Consider the following 19,844-nt stretch of genomic DNA (forward strand, 5'->3'; position numbering starts at 1 on the left):
GAAGAATTCATATGTTCAAGTTTTTTTTATATTTAACTTACAGATCTCAGCTTAAGTTTTGCTTCAGTTTCTATTCTATTCTATTCTATCAGTTTAAATAGTTTGTTTTGATAATATATTATGTTAGGGCTATATTATAAACCTGATAAATAATTGACCTTGTTTTTGAGTCTGACTTTGAGTCTCTTGCTCATCAAGGCTGTATTCATTTATAGACAGTGAAATATTATTGCAATTTGTAATATTGGTTTCCTATTTTAATACCTATACTATAAAATAGCATTTATTCCTGTGATCAAAGCTGTATTTTCAGTATCATTACTCCAGTCTTCAGTGTCCCATGATCCTTCAGAAATCTTTCTAATATACTGATTTACTATCAGTGTTGAAACTGTTGTGCTGCTTCATATTTATTTGGAACCTGTGTTACTTTTTTCTTTAATAAAACGTTTAAAAGAACAGCATTTATTCAAAATAGAAATATTTTCTAACAATAGAAGTCTTTACTATCGATTTGATCCATTTAACACATCCTTGCTGAATAAAGTATAACTTTCTTTAAACTTTTTTAAAGTATCTTTACCATCCTTACTGAATAAAGGTATTCATTTCTTTAAAGATAAATAAATAAATAATCATACTGACCCTAAATTTCTGAATGGTAGCAATTCAGTATCAATTATGCTTTAAACAAAAATAAATAAACAAACGTAGTCAATGTTTATTTTCAGAAAACAAGTCAGAATTTACTTCGATACATTTTAATAAAACTAAAATAGATATCACATTTCATTTAAAAAAATATTTGTATCAGTTTTTTATTTTTAATTTTTAAGCTAATTAAAAAAGATAATAATTTTTTTTTTAAAAAGTACTTTTACACATTTTATCAGTTCAATTAAAATCTAATTTGATTTCAGAGAATGTATTTTTTGGAAAAAAACAAGACATTTGTCAGTGTAACAACAAGCAGGCCACAGTGTTTCTATTCTATCAAATCAAAGGACATATGTTGTATGTGTTTAGCATACAGAGAAGTACACAGTATACAGTTCCCCAATTTAACTGCTGTTCCAATGCAAACTAAACAAACCACAATGTACCATCCAAAAAGTCACCAAACACTGACCAATTATTAGGCTAAATAAAAAATGCTTTATTTAAAATTTTGTGTTTTCACAACCATTGCTATCACTTCCAATTACTTGTACTGACAGCCAACCATTAAACTGAATCTATAAGATTTGGCAACAATGGTCCACTGTTGTATCTTCAAAGTCACCAGCAACACATCAGCCACACATTAGAGATATCTGAAGCTGTCTCAACACAAAAACAGACCTGGAAGTTACACATATGGTTAATCAAACTGTCAAAGGGACTTTTCAAGCAGCGATTTACTCAGAAAATGCTGCGCTGTGGAAGAAATACATAAAAGCAGAAGGGGTATTATCTCTCTGTTCTTCTAGGCCTGAGGTTTCATTGTCTTCCTAAGGTTCATAATCAGGAACTAATTAACAGGAAAACGAGCAGAGGGGAGCTTCTCCAGGAAGTGGACACCAATCAAAGTCAAGCCCAAACCCAAAGCGGGCCTGAAATGCGTCCAGGAGGAACATTTGTGAGGTGACATCATTTACGGCCACGAGGAGACTGATCTACAAACCAGAATCTCCTCATCGGTCCTGCGAGACGCATGAGGCCTTTCCTTTTTCTCTACGGGGAGAGTTAAGAAATGCTTTGAAGCTGACTTTGACTGATCAAGGGATAGGAGCTACATAAACATCTAGAAGTTTTAGGGAAGTGCTCATTGAGCTCTAATCCTCAGTCTAACAGCACACAATGAAGAATCAACCATAAACCTCCAACATATAAGCCTCCACAGCTCTGTGCACCATAGGTGACTGTATTAATCAAAAAGAAAGCTCACAAAGAACCTCTCCATGGATTCATTCCAGGCTCTTCAATTCATACAAAGAAAGCCTCTACGGTGAAGTTTATAGTCCTTGATGCAATATTTCAAGGTCTGTCTTCATGCAGAATCCAAAAAATTAAGCATTTTTTTTAAAAACAAAAAGAAAACGGAGACAGCTGCCGCTGAGAAAGCTGAAAAAGAACCCATTTATCACCAACGAATCTGGAATCCAGAGAGGTAAATGTAAACAGGGGAACTGAAGTTCTCAGCAGGCCGAGCGTCTTTGGTCTACACTGGCAGTTGTTTGTCCGCAACTCGCGCTCTCATAGTCAAAAGTGCTCGGGAAAGCATGTTGGGCAGGGAAGCAAGTGCACTGGCCCAGGACAGATTAATACGCTCTCAGATTCCAAAACAAACGGCTGTCTGACATACGCAGGCCGGCGCCACATTCCTGGGCTAGTGCCCCATGTAAGGATATGAAGGGTCTCCTTGCTGTAGCTGCAGGGGCAACAACAGTAGAAGCACTCCACCAGACCTTATGCAAAACGTAACGGTCTAATGGGACTTTCAATTAAAAAATACTTTAAAGTGCACCAAAAGTGTTCGCCGTGCAGCTGCAGCTTTCTCTCGTGTTGGGGTGTTTTGTGCAGTTGGGGCGGTGCTCGCGTCGCGGTCTCGGCGATTCTACACGGAACATAAATACAAACTGAAAAACCTGTGAAATCCAAGTTGAAAAGTTGAGAATGTTTAACATCTGTATTTATTTGATTGTTTTACAATTGTTTTGTTTTCTTTAGGAATCCTGCAAGCACTTTATTTTTCATTGATATTAAGCAGATGAAATTTTTTGTTCAGATCAAATGTTATGACTTTGTATGTCACAATTGTAAACTTAAACTGTTAACCTTTAAAGTAGAGTCTATAAATATATATTTTTATAAAATACATTTTATACATGCATTTAACTAAAGAATCATGCAAGCACTTTAATATTTCCCCCTTTACTCGTACTGCACAAAAAGTGGTTCAATAATGTTGAATGTTATAGGGACTGATTATTGCAAATACAGATCCAGTGTGTTCTGGTTAAACTATTTTTATTTATTTATTTTTTGCTAAGGTTTGCATATGGTGGTGTGTTCTTAATGACAGCTTTCCTAAAAAATATATATCCTATTCCTAAAATAAGAAATATCCCAATATATATCGCCTTGCTTACAGTATCGCAATGTATCGCAATATATCGTATCACCACCCCTGTATCGTAATACGTATCGTATCGCCAGATTCTTGCCAATACACAGCCCTACCAGACACATCATACTGCAACTGACTTCCTGTCTTGCTCCCCTGAGAGGATGAATAACAATTTCATGATTTCCAGGCCAAACAGAAACAACTGACAATCTTCCCGGAGGTGTACAGGCTCTAGATTATTATCTGATCTATAATAATGCACAATACAACTTCAAGAACAACAATATTCTCTCCAAGGTCATATTTGGTCCAAGCAAATATCCATATCACCTTTGTTCAATGACGTCCGGTTTGCCAGTAAATTTAAGAAAAGCAAATTTCATGGGACCCTTAAACTGTATTCTAAAGGATTTTCTCATCTAAGATTGCAATCATGGTGGTTTTGCTCTCATCTCCAAGACTTCTTATGACTCCACAGTGGATGGCGCCTGTCCGGTGATTCCTCGACCCAGTTAAACTGCTTTTGATACTCACTAGAAACCCAATAATTTTTTGTGAGCCGTGAAATGCTATATGCTGGGAAATAGGCTTCGCCCTCCCAGTCATGTTTTGAATAAAGATTAGCAGTTACAGTTAAAGCAGATGAAGTTATGAATTTGTAGTTGCGCAGCAGTTCTGTCCCCCTCTGGTTAAAGAAAAAAATGGGACAACTGTGTCAACCTTGCAGGGATTTGAATTCACATTTGATTTTATAAAACACCTCTCATGCATCTGCATGAGGGATAAGGGATCAATACAAATCAAGTATCAGTGACTGATGAAAAAAAAAATTATTAAAATCACCTTATGCCTTCAGGGGAAAACCTCAACACATCTTCAAGACAGCCTTTAAAAGGCAAAAAAAAAAAAAAAATTCACTGTATTAAAAATAAACACTAAAGATGGTTTAAAATTAGACAACATAATTTAAAAATTTTTTATATTTGCTGAACAAGAAATCTGTATTTGGCCAAGCCTTTTTTTGTTTTTAAATGAAATAGGCTAAAATAAAAAGCAATACTACTGAAGACATGCCATTATGACAGTCTTAATGAACAGCAGTTGATCCTACAGAGAGAACTTTGCACAAGTTTACCTGAGGAGAAAATCACATCATTGATTCCAGAACATAAAATACACACTGAGCAAGATGTAAATCAGAAGTCTCATTAAGAGCTTCAAAGATTTTTTCTTAGAAATAAAAACAATGAAGATATCAACTCCTTGAGATGTTGGGAGGGGGGAAGAAAAGAGCATTCTTAAGCATTCTCAGACATGCTAAACTATCACCTTCCAGTTCACATAACTGATTTACCCTTTCATATAAACCATTATATTATACCTAAGTAGTGTATTTTACTGTAACTTTAAGGCCATATATGAAACGTTTAGAGAAACTACAAAACGTATTCAAGACCACAATGGTATTTGATAGCATGAAATATGAACACAATGGCAGTCATTTCTTTAATAATTGATAAGGGCACTTGTGACATTTGTGCTGATTTAAAAAACGTACACATATTGCAAAATGGCAAAGTGATTTCAATGTGCTTTTTAAGTGCTTTAAAAATACACGTTTTAATTGTGTCCCTTATTTAAACCATTAGAGTAAATTATGAAAATTGGTTCTTTAAAAGTGACTGTTCAGTTAAACAGTTTAAAACGATGCTGAATTTATACAATCACTTATAAATAATTCATAAATATATAGAACGTTTTAATAAAAATATGCTTGTAAATAGTGTGTCATGTTATTAAAGCTATACAAATTATACAATTCCATTATTCTTACATATATTACTTTATTAATTTATAAAAAAATATAATTGAACCATGGAACAATGGCTCTTTGGTTGAAACAATGGTTTCAATGATTACAAAAGCCATTTCAGATCAAATATAAATCTACTGAGATACATATTGAATATCATAAAAAGGCTGAAACATATTGTGATATACTTTACACAGGCCTGTAATTGACCAGAATTATAATTTAAAAAAAAACCACAAAAATCTAAAAAGAAATATAATAGGCTTTTTGAACAGATTATGTGGTGAAACAGATAACCAATAATGCAATTAGCATGGGCAGAGCAGAAATTATTTGTTTTGAACAGATTGCTCAACAACTTTCAATCAAATTTCCTGTAGTTATGTTATACGGGATCTTTTCTGTAAACCACTTGGGCAAATGTTTATTAAAACATTGGTTTAAATATAAACTATGTGCTTTTTCTAGGTGGGTTTGCAGAACATTGACATTTGACCTCAATGTGACAAAGTGCATGCTTCCATCTTTGCTGCACTCTAACCTGAACCGCTCTTTAAGGTGTTTTAACAACTTAGGTTTGCAATGACACAGACATGGATCTGCCAAGACAGGATATGAAAGCTCAGTACAGCACGCTGGCAGGTACTCTCACAGGAGCCCAGAGAACATGTTGCGCAAGGATCAAGGTGGATGTTTCAGGAAACAGATGCTTCAGTTGTGTAGAGGTTCCATTTTGAAAGCTCCTCAGAGAGAACAGCAGCTAAACGGCATTAGTCAGAATGAACAGAGCTGGACCGGCTGGCCTGCTGGCATGAAGTCACACTCTGAGCACCTCACCGCTCTGTTCCGTCAATGTTTGAAAGGCATTCAAATGCCTGAGAGAAACAAAGTCAACACGCCAGATCTTTAAAGAGAGACAGAAAACAAGAGAAGCTGGAAATCCCAGGCTAATAGATACTTTAAAGGAATGAGGCAAAGGTTAAAAGTGTCCGTTTTTTATGTTGAACTGAAGTAGTGTATCCTATTCCAAATTAATATGCAAAGACAAATATAAATACATTTCCATGTCTAAACTGATTCAAAGTGGTATGAAAAATTGGTATCAAAGCACATGTGGCCGCATGAATATGTAACAAAGGATAAAACACACATGCTCCTGAGCAGACCTTTGCTCTGGCTGTTCAGTGTTGGCACAGCATCATGAGATGGATGAATGCTGCCTTTCAGGCCAGAACATGTCTGGCAAATCCCCCAGGTCTCTAGAAACACAGGTGGTGACTTGAGAGAAACCCAGGGGGAGAGCATCTCTACAGCATATGTGATCAGCTCTGGCTGTGTGCGGACAAGCAGGGTCAAGAAGCAGGGCTCAACAATAAGTATGGTCTGCTGGCCCGGGGCCAGAGTAAGAGAGTTTCAGGCCAGTAGACCTAATGGTCACTCGCCCTTTTGGGCCTATTGCTGTACTACCATTGAAAATAGTACATTTGTTGATCTTGTTTATCGGTTTTCCAGCAACAGTGTATTTATGAATTTATGGAGTAATATTTTAGCAGTACAAGTTTTGAAAGTAAATATAAAAAGTGATATACACTACTGTTCAAATGTTTGGGGTTAGTACGATTTTGATCATTTTCAAAGAAAGACTCTTATGTTCACCAAGGTTGCATTTATTTGATCAAAAATACAGTAAAACTGTCATATTACAATTTAAAAATCACTGTTAAAATGTAATTGATTTCTGTGATGGCAAAGCTGAATTTCCTAATATCATGATTTGGTGCTCCAGAAACATTTCTTATTATCAATGTTGAAAACTATTGTGCTGCTTAATGCTTTTATGAAAATGGTGACACATTTTTGCAGGATTCTTTCATGAACAAAGTTCTAAAGAACAGCAGTTACTTGATATGCAAATATTTTCTAACATTATAAAAGTCTTTCATCTATATAATGCATCCTTTGTGATTTGTGAAAAATGTAAAGAAAAAACATTCAATTAATAAATATTAAAATGAACAGAAAATAAATGTTTCCAGCAAATATAAAACAAAATACATGGCAAAAATCAGAACTACTGTGGCTGCGTTAAAAAACCCTTGCAATTTAATTTACTGATTTTATGTCCTTTCGAGATACCGACTGAAAAGGCCTTGACAAAGGTAAAGCTGTCAGTTACATATTATCTAAGATAAAAAGCCTATTGTTTTCCATCGCTGATGTAACATTTAAAGCTATTGGCATGAGTGCATCACAACTATCTCACTTTGTCTTCCAAAAAAAAGAGGTGCAGCTTAGATCCTGCATGGCTTTTGCACCACACAAAGCTCCTTTTACACCATTCCCATAATGCACTGGGACAGCGGGTCAATTGTCAAAATCTGGCAGTGTGAGATTGAAGATAACAAACCCCAGTCATGTGACCGGCGCCTCTCGCAGCATTCACTTCAAACGGTCCATGTTTCCCAGAGTCTGCGTTGATAAAGGCTTGGCTTCCATCAGCATTAGGCCAGGGCTTTGTGCTCAGACTACTCCACCCCAGCCCTAAAAACTTCAGGCCACCCGAGGGACAATGATGTATAAATTAGCTGCCAGTTCAAAGTTTAATTTAATCCAGATTTCAGCCACTGCTGAAGTGGAGCAGAATGGCTTAGAAAATCGGTGGGATGCTTTGTCCAGTCTCATGCCTGGCCCCCCCAACTCCCCTTCTCCGACAGGAAGCTCTGGAAGAGTTCTTTAGTTTCAGCTCATTAACCTCTCAGTGGTTAGAGAACCCCGAGCATTCAATAGTCTGAAGCAGAATCGGAACAAAGGACTGGACACGACAATGCCACAATGTCTTTCTAAGAACATTAAGGAGATGAACATAGCCTCTGTTTTCTAACACTCTCTGGACTCCCGCGGTGTTGCAATCATCGCTCTACCAAAAGTTTAAGTGTCAGCTAGTCAGGTTTCACTAATAGAGCAGGAATCGATAAGTGGAAGATTTTCCTGAAAATTTGTGCTGACGCAAACTGTTTTTCGCCCATCCGTTTACATAGGCATCAAAAATGATGACCTGCCAGAGTTGTTCATCACTTGGCGCTGCAAATGGGCCCATATCTGCAGAGATAAAAGCTGGAGGCGATTTCAACGCTTCAGTGGTTGATCTGTTCCAATCCTCACTCTGTCGCAATTGAATTCCCATCCAACCTTTGCCTTAAGAGGATTTGTCCTCAAGGGAGTCAGGAGGCCATGGCATTTGGGAGTAGGGGGAAGAGAATTGCCAGGAAAAAAACTTTTCAAAAATCCCAAAATTGGTGACGAGAGAGAACAGAACAAGACCTTAAAAGTAATGAAAGGTGAAAGGCTTGTCTCTTTGTCCTATTTCAACAGAGTCAGATTGAAAGTTGAACAGCAAGATATTAGACTGCAGGGTAAAGTGATGTTTCATTGATGCAGGCATCCATCTGGTCTGCATGTGTTGTTTTGATGGAGCGAAAAGGTATAGCGCGTATTAATAAAGTGAACGAGGGATGCAGGCCGCAGGAGAAAGCAGCAGGTGGTGATTTCTGATCACATTATGTGGGGCTAATCCACAAACTAGAGCACACGGTCTTGTTACAACCTACAATTTCTGTTCTAGGAACAGCAACACCTTCACTTGAAGTGGCTTTGGTCTCATCTTCAGCGAAAACATCTGTTTTTTCGCTTCATCCATCAATCAACTAGGAGAAGCAGAGGATTTTGGTATGATTATAAAGTGCAGGGCATTTTCTCAAAGCATGCAGCAGATGAAACATCATGCTACTCTTTCACATACAGGCAATGTTGCATTACGGATTAGAGCTGTGCAAAGGCATCAGGGTTATAGTGGCACATGCATGAGCTTAGTAGGATTGCTGTTGACCAGGTAAATCAGGCCACATACTAAAGGACCAACAAACAAACCTATATTCAAGGTTTTCTGTAAACAACTGAACAAAGCCGGTTATAATACTGCAGTACTTAAACCATATGGTTAAGAAACACGTATGACAATGCAATATCAAAGAATACATAGTGTTTACTGTCTTATAATCAATTCACTGTGAAACAAAATGCTGCTAAAAGACATTCAAAATAATTAAAATCACAAGAACAGCAATATAGACAAAAAAAAAATAATTAGTCATACTACACATTTTTATGTAACCGAAAAATATCCGATATTAAAATTCTGCACTATTTTGTCTAAGTAAATTAAAAAAAAACATCAGAAAACTCAAATAAATTCTTGCAAATGCTACAAGTGAATATAGAAATCATAATTTAGGGATGCACCGAAATTTCAGCCGATTCCGATATCCGATTTTTTTGGAAGTGTGACCTGCCTGTACCGATTTTTGTCGATTCCGATTTTCTTTCTAAGAATTGACAGCATCATCAACAAAAATCTATGCAAATTTCAATTTACATAAAATAAATTATTAAACATTACAATTCCCCCAATCTGGACCAAGTTACAGATTTTCTCTCACTTAAACAACTCTCAAAATAAAGTGCTCTGTGACTGGAAAGAGGAAGAAATGGCTAACGTAAAATGTGTTGCTGTATGTAACAAAACATTTCCCCCTAACCTTATTAAATGAAGTGAAGTGACATACTGCCAAGTATGGTGACCCATACTCGGAATTCGTGCTCTGCATTTAACCCATCCAACGTGCACACACACAGCAGTGAACACACACACACCGTGAACACACACACACCGTGAACACACACCCGGAGCAGTGGGCAGCCATTTATGCTGCGGCGCCCGGGGAGCAGTTGGGGGTTCGGTGCCTTGCTCAAGGGCACCTCAGTCGTGGTATTGAGGGTGGAGAGAGCGCTGGACATTCACTCCCCCCACCTACAATCCCTGCCGGCCCGGTGTGTCATCATCCAGATGTGTCATCATCCACATCAAATTCTTACTTTGTTTCAATTAATTCAGTTAGCATAATAAGAAACTGTAGAGTTGTTAGTATTCAAATGAAATTAGTATTAAATAGTGTTGTCACGATACTGGAATTTCTAACTTCGATACGATACCTTGAAAAATATCGATACTCGATACCATTTTCGATACCACGGAGAAAAAAACTGCCACAATATTAAGGGGGTAATTTTTTTAATTTAAAGATAAATGCAACAAGTCGAGAACATGCGGTATATTTTACATGAACAAAAAAATGTCTTGAGGTACTGCATTTGTTGATTTATTTATTAATCTTTTATTAATCTTAGTTAATTGAAACTAATGTTTACTAATACAATTGACAATTGGCCGGTCACCGATCCGGGCCGGTCATGCGAAAAATCGGCCGATTCCGATCACTGGCCGGTCAATCGGTGCATCTCTAGTAATTAATCGAAAGAAAACACTTTTGGTTACGGTTTTCAGCCAAGTGCATCCACAATTTTCAGTTTTGACCAAAATTTTCATTCCGGTGCATCCCTAATAACAATATAATGCATGAAAAAAAGCTATTAATTGAGGAAATTATATTAAACTTAAGTTAACATTAGATGACGGCAAAGGTACTCTGAAAGTAAAAATAATTATCCAATATTGGCTGAAAACTATTGTGCTGCTTAAATTTAAGAATATATTCACCCGATATTCTTAAATAAAAACAAACTCTACTATCAGCCAAAAACCAATATATTTTCTTATACTAAACACTTGTAATATAGCAACATTTTCTAGAGGTCATGTGTAAACAGGACTTGTCAAAAAATATTATTAGATCAGCTGCAGAAACTAGACAGACACCAAAACAAAAGAGCTTAATTTGTGAACAACAGATGTGGAACATTTCCCATCCGACAATTTACTGTGCTTCATGAGTGAAAGTGGCTAGTAATCACACTCATCAGGAATGAATTCAAAAGTTATCTTGCTTTTCTGACATTTTTCTACTTATTTATGCTATATTTTGTCATAAATAAAATGGACCGTTGCCTTTCTACATATATCTAGTCTTCCTGACAACAGAAACGGTAAGAGGATTCTTAAAGCATACGGCCAAATTCAAATTTATATTTCATTCTATGTAAATAATTCAGCTTTGGCAAACAGAAATAGGTCCTGTACCAGAGCTTGTCTGAGCTTTAAATCTTTCATGATGAAGAGCACAGATGAGCAATAGGAAGAAGAGATGGTTCTTTCCAACAGACCTCAGCCGCTGCAGAGTTTATCAGGACAGAGAGGGACCCGCTCTACAGTCCAACATGCGAGACTGTTGACAAACTGAACCACAAGAAACAAATCTCAAATCTGTGCCAAACCTCACACGCTGTTCTACTCTGCTCGTTTTACTCTCTGCTGTAATTCAAAAGGAATGTGTGTGGTTTGAACGAGTCGCGTTTTTCCAGCCCCAGAAGCATTGAAAACCCCTTCCACCATATGACTAACCAAGAACCAGTCTGATCTAATGTTTGCTGATAAGACTCACTTTGGTTGTCGAATGGAAACACTGAGACACTTTAAAAGCACAATTGATGGTTAATGATGGTTAAGTGGTAACAGAAAGAACTGTGCCGAATTGGTCTAGTGGTGACCCTAGTCACACCAAAGATTTACCACTGCATGACGCTTCTGCTTCGGTTTATTAGTGTGTACACAACGTAGAGTCAACACTTAGTTAATTATGCCTTGTAATACAAGCTACGCTCGGATTTACTCAATTTTTCCATGAAAGGGGCCATGATTACACAGAAATTTGTTTGTGATCTCAGTATTGAATGTGTCTGATTTGTACTGTCAGTGCAGCGTGAAAAAAGAAAACAAAGCGAATATTAGCTGGAGGAGTTTGACGAAGGTCATACAAAGCAGGAACAGATGCAGAATACAACCAAAGGAAGCTCATAGTGCCAAAAAGCAATGTTTAATGTCCTACAGGGCCTATATGCAATAAAGGACACATGCAAGTTATCCTGAATGTGATGGATGCGTCAAAAACAAATTAAGAGAGTCCACAATAAAGAAAATTAGAAAAACAAATATAGTTAAAAACACATGTGCCAAGTTACTAGAGACAGACTCTTTGTATTCATGTTCGTCTCATATGAAAAAAGCATTTTCGTATACTTTGAATACATGGAATTGTAGACCTCTTAATTTGTTTTTGTTTTTGTTTTTTAAGTTGCATAACCGTGAGTTGGATAATTTTTTTACTTTATGTCCCAAAAACTTACAAATATTACAAAAATCTTAGATGTGTATTCAAGTCACTGTATGTATGAATAGCTTTTTTAACATATGTTTAAATAAACAGATGTAAACCAAATAATTAGCATTACATTATTGACCTGAAGTTTACGCGTGAACTGTCTCGGTTTGTAGGTTATGCCAAAACAGAGTTTTCCACAGTTTTATATTGTACGAAATCAGACTGCTGGTCCTCGACGGTCAGCTCAGTGCTAAGCGTGTCAATTTCATTTGTGCGAACAATGACAGCGCACTCATTTGGACAGGCTCTTCTGAGTTCACCCTTTTCTCATTTAAACCGTGTGACGGAATGCTACTGGATGAGAAAGGAGATCAGAGTGCAGTTTACAGCACACAAATGGGTGTTAACAGAGTGCATTAGGCCAGATTAACAGCGGCGTGTGGGGCTGTCGAATTAATGCATCCGAGCACATCAAAACTCCCGAAGGGTCAATATGCGTTCTGAACCACAATGAATAAAGATCAACAAAATCTCCTCTTGGGCCGCTCGTCTCACTGCCGCAGTCGCTTTCTAAGCAATGTACCCACTCGCGTTCTGATTAGGTGGACACAGTTAAAAGAAATTGGATATGGTGGCTGTCACCAGTATCAGTGGGTGCAATGGATGGTTCAGAACAGCTGGAGGGGACCAGATTTCAGTCTTCAGAAACCACCAGAGAAAAGTCAAGTTATCAAGCCTCTTCAACATCACCTCAAAAATCTCCCAGGATGCTTCGGTGCGTTTTAAGCAAGGCCACATGCGCCGAAGCAATCGAGACAAAACAAGTGTAAAATACTCAGCTTTCAAAGTACAGCTTTTAAGATGTACGGTTTCTAAACGGTTCCCATAACAACCACTTGTCACATTGTCAGTGGCATGTGGAAATTAAAGAAACGCTTGAAAACACGCTGAGAAAACATCAACCTATGGTTAATTACTGAAGTTACACTGAAAAATTTTGCATTTTAATTAAGCGCATTCATAGATGTCAAAGAGTGCTTACATGTATTAGCAAAAGCAATCTTCACAGGTATTTGTGGTTCACAAGTTCATCAAAACAGTTGACAGCATGTCTAAATATCCACACTTTACAAAAAGCAAGTTCCATACCAAACAGCTGAAAGTCGCTATATAATTTTTTGTAGCAAAACACATAAACCCTCTAATTTACAATAAAACCATAAAACCGCTAATATAAAATACAAACTTTAAGACACTCTTAGTTTTTAGTAAAAAATTAACTAAAATACAAAATAATAATAATAAATAATATATATATATATATAAATATAACTGTACATTAAAAGGAGTGGCCTTTGAGGCTAAAAGGAACCTGTGAGTTGCCATCAAAACATCTGTTTGTATATAAAATTATTATTATTAATATTATATACACAAGCAAAGTAACTAATTAATAATAATAAAAATCATAATCACACAATCACAATTGATCAGAATGAACTTTGGCTCAGGTGATGCAAGTTGTTGATTTTTTTGCAGAATCAGATGAATTACAGACTTGCATAACATCAAACTATGAGAAACGCACAATGCAGCACACAGATGGTGTCTCACACTGTTCTTACATTTACACTGCACAAGATGGCTTCTACACTCATCAGCTCCCACAGTTAGACGTCTCCTCACTTAACTTTACAAAAGCTTTTTCCATTATAAACGACACTTTCTAACAGCGAAGAGCGACAAGGCTTGTGAAACACGGGATCTCATACATTCCCTTCATGCACAGCGAATCACTCTGGTATCACAGGCTGTCTTTTTACAGTGTACTTTTGGGGCTCAACCATGGTAAATAGTATAGGGAGTACAAGTGGCAGCTGTTTTAATTAGGAGCTTGTAACAACTTGACAAAAAGATGCCGATTCACATTTTTATTCATAGTAAGAAATAAGAAATTACAGTTACACTACTGTTCAAACGTTTGAGGTTGGTAAGATTTAGTTGTTTTAAGAAAGACTCCTATGCTTACCAAGACTGCATTCATCTGATTAATAATACAGTGAAAACATCAATGTTGTGAAATTATAACAATTTAAAATAATAATTTCCTATTTTAATATTTCAAACTAATTTATTCATTTAATGGCAAAGCTGAATTTTTAGCAGTCATTCATTACTCCAGATTTCAGTGTGTTATGATCCTTCAGAAATCATTCTGATATGTTTATTTGATGCTCAAGAAACATTTCTTATTAACGTTGAAAAAGTTGTTACATACTATTTTGCTGAAACTGTGGTATGTTCTTTTTGAGTGTTCTTTGATTAATAAAAGTTTAAAAACAGCATTTACATGAATTTTTGTAACATTATAAACATTCTTATTGTTATTTTGATCAAATTAATGCATCTTTACTGGACATACGGTGTACTAGAATTCACATTTACCTCGGACTACCTTTTCAAGCAAACTCGTTGTGGTTAACTAGTGTGCACCAAAGTTCAGAAAACCACTTTCACACCAACCAAATTCTGACGTCAAACAGACCCTGGCCAGCCCCAAAAGCTGCAGTATGAAAGCAGTTAAAAAGAACCCCCTTCCATTTCGACCGCTGTTCTTAAACCACAATCCTCCAAAGGAACTTTCCATTTGCTAAGCTAATAAAGAGCAAGAAAAGTCAGACTAGGAGCAAAAGGAGCGCGTTTTAAATGGTGGAGCGTGCTGAAGGTTTCTTTTTTTCCACAAGCCTGTGTGTTCACATTGGGGGGGCTCTGGGTCACGTTTTTTTGCACCCTTGAGGCTCCTTACTGTCTACAGTAACTGGGCCAAAGCAGTGCTTTGGCAGCAGCACTTTCAAGTACTCGCTCTGTATAGAGCGTGTTGGTCTGCCACTGCTCCTACCACTTCCGAGCTCGACTCAGCTTGCGTTGTTTGTCGCTTCCCACTGGTATGCATGACTTTATCCCTGTGAAAGAACTGCTTCCAATTCCCAGGGGGAGAAAAAAAACGTGAACAGAGCCGCTTTGAAGCGAACGCACATACGTGTTGCAGATGTTTGTGGTGCCGACATAAACAAGCACAAGGCATGTGCCATTGGAGCATAGCAAGGCATATCTTCTTTTTTCCCTCCCCTACTCTGCCTCTTCATTCTTTCCATCTGCTGGGAAAGAAGATAAAGAATAATGCCACTGTTCTTTGGAGTAACCGAAGACAGGGTAATAATAATGACGAGCTTAGCTGCAGGGAGAGAAGTTGACTGGGCTGAGGTTGCATGGCTGATGACAAAACAAGAGCACTCTGGGATTCCTTTACAGGCCTAGCGGCCCAGTGCCTGCTGAGACCATTAAGGATTATGCAATGTGGAACAGTTAGAGTCAATCAAAAAGAGCCCCCCAGGGAAGAGAGGTGGGATGTAATATTTTCTCCCACGTGTCCACTTTAAATGCACGCTGGAGAACAAAAAAATTCTTCAATAACACTACTGCTCAAAAATTGAGGACATTTTTATGTTTATGCTCACCAAGGCTGCATTTATTTGATCAAATATACAGTAAAAAAGTAATGTTATGAAATGTTCTATTTTAAAATATCATTTATTTCCATGATGGAATATTGAATCTTTTCCAATTATGAGATTCCAACTTTTTCATTCAGCAAGGTGTTAAAAAAAAAGAAGATAAAATCCATCTAGAAATCTCATTTCCTCACAGCTAAAAGGTGCTGACAGCCTCGTCGCTGATTTGTGGATGTTTTCATTAACACAAAATCATCACTGGCAATCAAAACCTGAAACTTCAGCAAGCATCTGCTAAATGCTGTAGCAAATAGGGGTGTGCGATAATATCGTCTGCGATAATGTCGTAATTGTTGTTTTAACGATGTGCAATTTGACAATATCGAGTATTTTGCAAAAACCAAACAAAACACCTACCGAGTGCATGCATACATTAGCCTACGTGGTGATGAAGCGGGTTAAACAGCGCACGCGCGCATTTAGAGTGTGTTCTTTCACTGCATCATTCAGTCTATTAAAATGCATTAAGAATGATTGCAAAATTCAAGATATGGGGGCAGAAAATTTATATATTTACGTTTCATATAGTTAAAAATCACACAAAGAGTGACGTTTTTTCTTCAAAGATTAGCATGATTACAAATGTGACATTGATTTTATACAACAGTTCAATAAACAATAAGTTAATATTAAGAGACTTAAGCTTTAGACACCATATTGCCTGTTTTTGCTCCATTTCGCCGACAAAAAATTATTCCAAACAGCTACAGCACTGTTTTGTGTCTCTGAGCAGCATGACAGTGCTTCGTTCCTGAATGAATCAACCGTTTAAATGATTCGGTTCAGTCGCAATGACTCGCTTATTAACAGTGACTTTCTGCCACCTACTGGCGGTTTAAATTTCACGTTTAAAGTCGATTTTCATTTTTAATAAAATTATTTAAATATCAGTATTCAATGTTTTGTTTAAAATGTCAAAACATTATGCATTTGTAACTGGTTAAAGCACTCCATGTCCCTCTGAGCTGCATTAAACAGTGTGTAAATACATCTAAATGCCACTTCAGATGCAACTTCTGCAAAGATTCGTTTTGATGATACTGGTTTCATTTGTTTGGTAACAGTCTAAATGTATATTATCTTAATTGACTGATTAAATGTAACAATTTGACTCAAAAGATGTACACTTTCAGAAAAAAAATGCTTTATTAAAAGGTAAAAATCTATTTAAACTTAAATGAAAAGATTAATTAGTCACTGATGTGAACTGGCCACACAGAATATGAAGAATATCAAAAACTGCAGCTGTCCACGGTAGTCAGATATCAGCACAATAACACACTCTGCAAAATATAGTCTAATTATCGTTATAGAAAAAATAAAATCGAGATATCTTTTTTTTTTTTCAATATCGCACACCCCAAGTAGCAAGTTATGCTATTATTATTTCATAAGCCAATATTCCACCCTAAACCATTAATATTTACAGGACAAAGTAAACGGGGAGCACTTCTGGGCCCTTATCTCGCAGACTCACTACATTTTTTAGTACGCAGGATTATTGCGGATGTGTGACCATCCGCTTTTGCTAATCAGGAATAGAAAAACAGCCTCAGGTGAGAGACTGGCAGAAGCAAAGGGTGAAAATGAGGTCAGCATGCTACTATCTCTCGCTCTTGGTCGCTCTGGGCATTCATTTAATCACATAAGCATCCGGCCAGTGTGTAAAAAATACATTCTTATAAAAATAAAGGTTCCTTATTCACATCTATGGTCCATGAAGAGCCTTAAAAATCCATGGAACTTTACTAATCCATTTTCAGGTTCATTATAGTGGAAAAAGGTTCTTTAGATTTTTTAAATCAATGCTTCTTTTAAGAACTGTTCACTGAAAGGTTCTTTGGGGAACCAAAAATTCTTTATTTTTAAGAGTGTAGTGACAAAAACTATAAAGAGGTTAAAAATAGTGCTGACAAACATTTAGCTAGTTACCAAATGTGGATTTAAGAAAAGGCATGTATTCACATCTCTGGGAAAAAGACTGAAGTTTATGTGAAGTGCTTTGAAAAACTAACCTAATTAAGGACAATTTTAATTAAAAACACTTTATGTGGCTTATCAGTCATTTTATTTCTGACACTAACTAACACTAAAAAAACTTGGTTGGATGAAAACTATTTCCTTGAGATCTGTCACAGGCAACAAGAGTGCAGTGACCTTGCAAAACATCTCCATTTCGAAGGCAATGTTCACACTTCCCACCAAAACATCATGCAAATTACACGGTCAAACATCTGGCCGCAGACAACACACCAAACTGTGACAGGCTCGTAGCATACAATTTCAGAGAAAGCAGAGGTCAAGAGGAACAAAAACAGACTAAATAACATTCTCAGGTCACATTCGCAGACAAACCATTTCATTTTGTTTATAGGAGAAAGGGACGGTTGCTCTCGCTGACAAACACATGGATCATCCTGGAGGTTTCAAGCCAGATAACTTTAATTGCTCTGTGTACATTATGCCTGTATAGAAAATCTATACGCTATGCTGGGTCTCATTGAGATTGATGCTGCCTTCTCGCCTCTAGGCTAAAGTGAGTGAGTGAGGTCCTAATCAATGGGAGGAGACAGTACAAACCAGCAGGCCAGTCAACCATGGAATTACAAAGCACGGGTGCCAATCCCTTGGCATTTCGTCAAAAATTACTAGCAACTGGCTTATTCAGGATCCACGTTCATCAAATGTATTACCAATTAACTGTATAATAAGGCAGGCAGGCAGGCAGAAATGCAAAGAAGTCCCTGCATAAGGTTAAGGAATGCTCCAGAACATACATTTTCCATCTCTGTCTACTAGAATTCTAAAGAGTAACAGTGGCTTTTAAAAGAAAGCCTATGCAAAACAATCAACGATCGCATGTGTTCACATTCCATGTGTGACCAAGAGAGAATTAGTGTCTGATTTACAGCTTCTGCATGTTAAGCTGCTCTAAGAGGCACCTGGCCACTTTAAGCAGGGGGTTTATGGATAAGTTGGATGCGTTTTGACTTTAAACAGAAGTGTTACAGACTATGGCAAGTTGTTTTGAATTTTATTCATTCTCAGGATATGAATTCTTGATATCAACAATTCAATTTTTACTAGTTAAAATGTTAATTCTTGATATCAAGAGTTAAATTGTTGATATCTGTAATTGTATTTTCACTAGTTAAATGTCACCATAGGCTGCCATTCAAAATCAATTGTTGATATAAAGAATTAATTTCTTACTAGTTGAAATTCCAATTTCACATATCGGAAATGCAATTCTTACTAGTAAAAATGTCTATTCTTGATATCAAGAATTAAATTGTTGATATCAAAAATGTAATTATTGAGATCAACAATTTAATTGTCACTAGCGACAATGTTCATTTCTGATATCTGAAAATGTATTTCTGATATCAACAATTGGGAGGGTAATTTCTAATATCAAAAATGAACATTTTTACTAGTGGAAATGCAATTGCTGATATCAAAATAGCCATTGTTACTTGTAGAAATATCATTCCTGATATCAAGAATTAGCATTTTAACTTGTAAAAATTTAATTGTTGATACCAAGAATTCATATCCTAAGAAGGAATAAAAGTCTAAACGGCTCGCCATATAGAGACAACATGGGTGCTATTGGTCTGAAAACAAAGGTTTGTGGTCCAGTCTTAAAGTTCAGCTCGCCTACAGTTGTCGAGAAGGCAATAAACATTTACAAATACTGCTGACAGTTCCCACTGCAGTTGTTTCTGCATTACTCACTTCATTTGTACCGGTCCAAAAATGTCTCCACAACCAAGTTAGTGGTTTTATGGCCAAATTTATAGTAGCTTTATAAGAGTCTGTGACTCTGATTAAGTTGAGAGAACACTGAATCTTTCTCTACCATAAATTTCACAATAAAAGAGTGAAATAACTATCAAGCTTCATTCCTCATTTTCCAAAAATGTCACAAAAACATCAAAATTAACATTTCAGTCATTCATCTGCTTTGTACAACACATCTTAGCTGAAAACCCAAGACAACACCATGTGTGTATATCTGTACAGTATTCCCAACGTTCATTAATACCTTGCTTAATGTTTTCTTCACTAGATTCTAATTATTACTATTTAAAAATAAACACACATAACATTTGGTGTGTATTAATACTTATAGTGTAGGTAAAACAACAAAGCCAAGCTTAATTGAAAAACACTGC

General features: G+C 36.6%; 1 protein-coding gene and 1 long non-coding RNA gene across 5 annotated transcripts in view; one reads left to right on the top strand and one right to left on the bottom strand.

Moving 5' to 3' along the window:
- Positions 1-19,844, top strand: part of LOC306847517 — a 779,007-nt gene that overhangs the window by 139,220 nt on the left and 619,943 nt on the right. The gene's annotated exons all lie outside the window — the stretch shown is intronic.
- The window catches only part of LOC306847578 (syndecan-2-like), a 30,458-nt gene that overhangs the window by 10,043 nt on the left and 571 nt on the right, over positions 1-19,844 (bottom strand). The gene's annotated exons all lie outside the window — the stretch shown is intronic.

The sequence above is a fragment of the Barbus barbus genome, assembly GCF_936440315.1.
Source record: "Barbus barbus genome assembly, chromosome: 27".
Classification (NCBI taxonomy): Eukaryota; Metazoa; Chordata; class Actinopteri; order Cypriniformes; family Cyprinidae; genus Barbus; species Barbus barbus.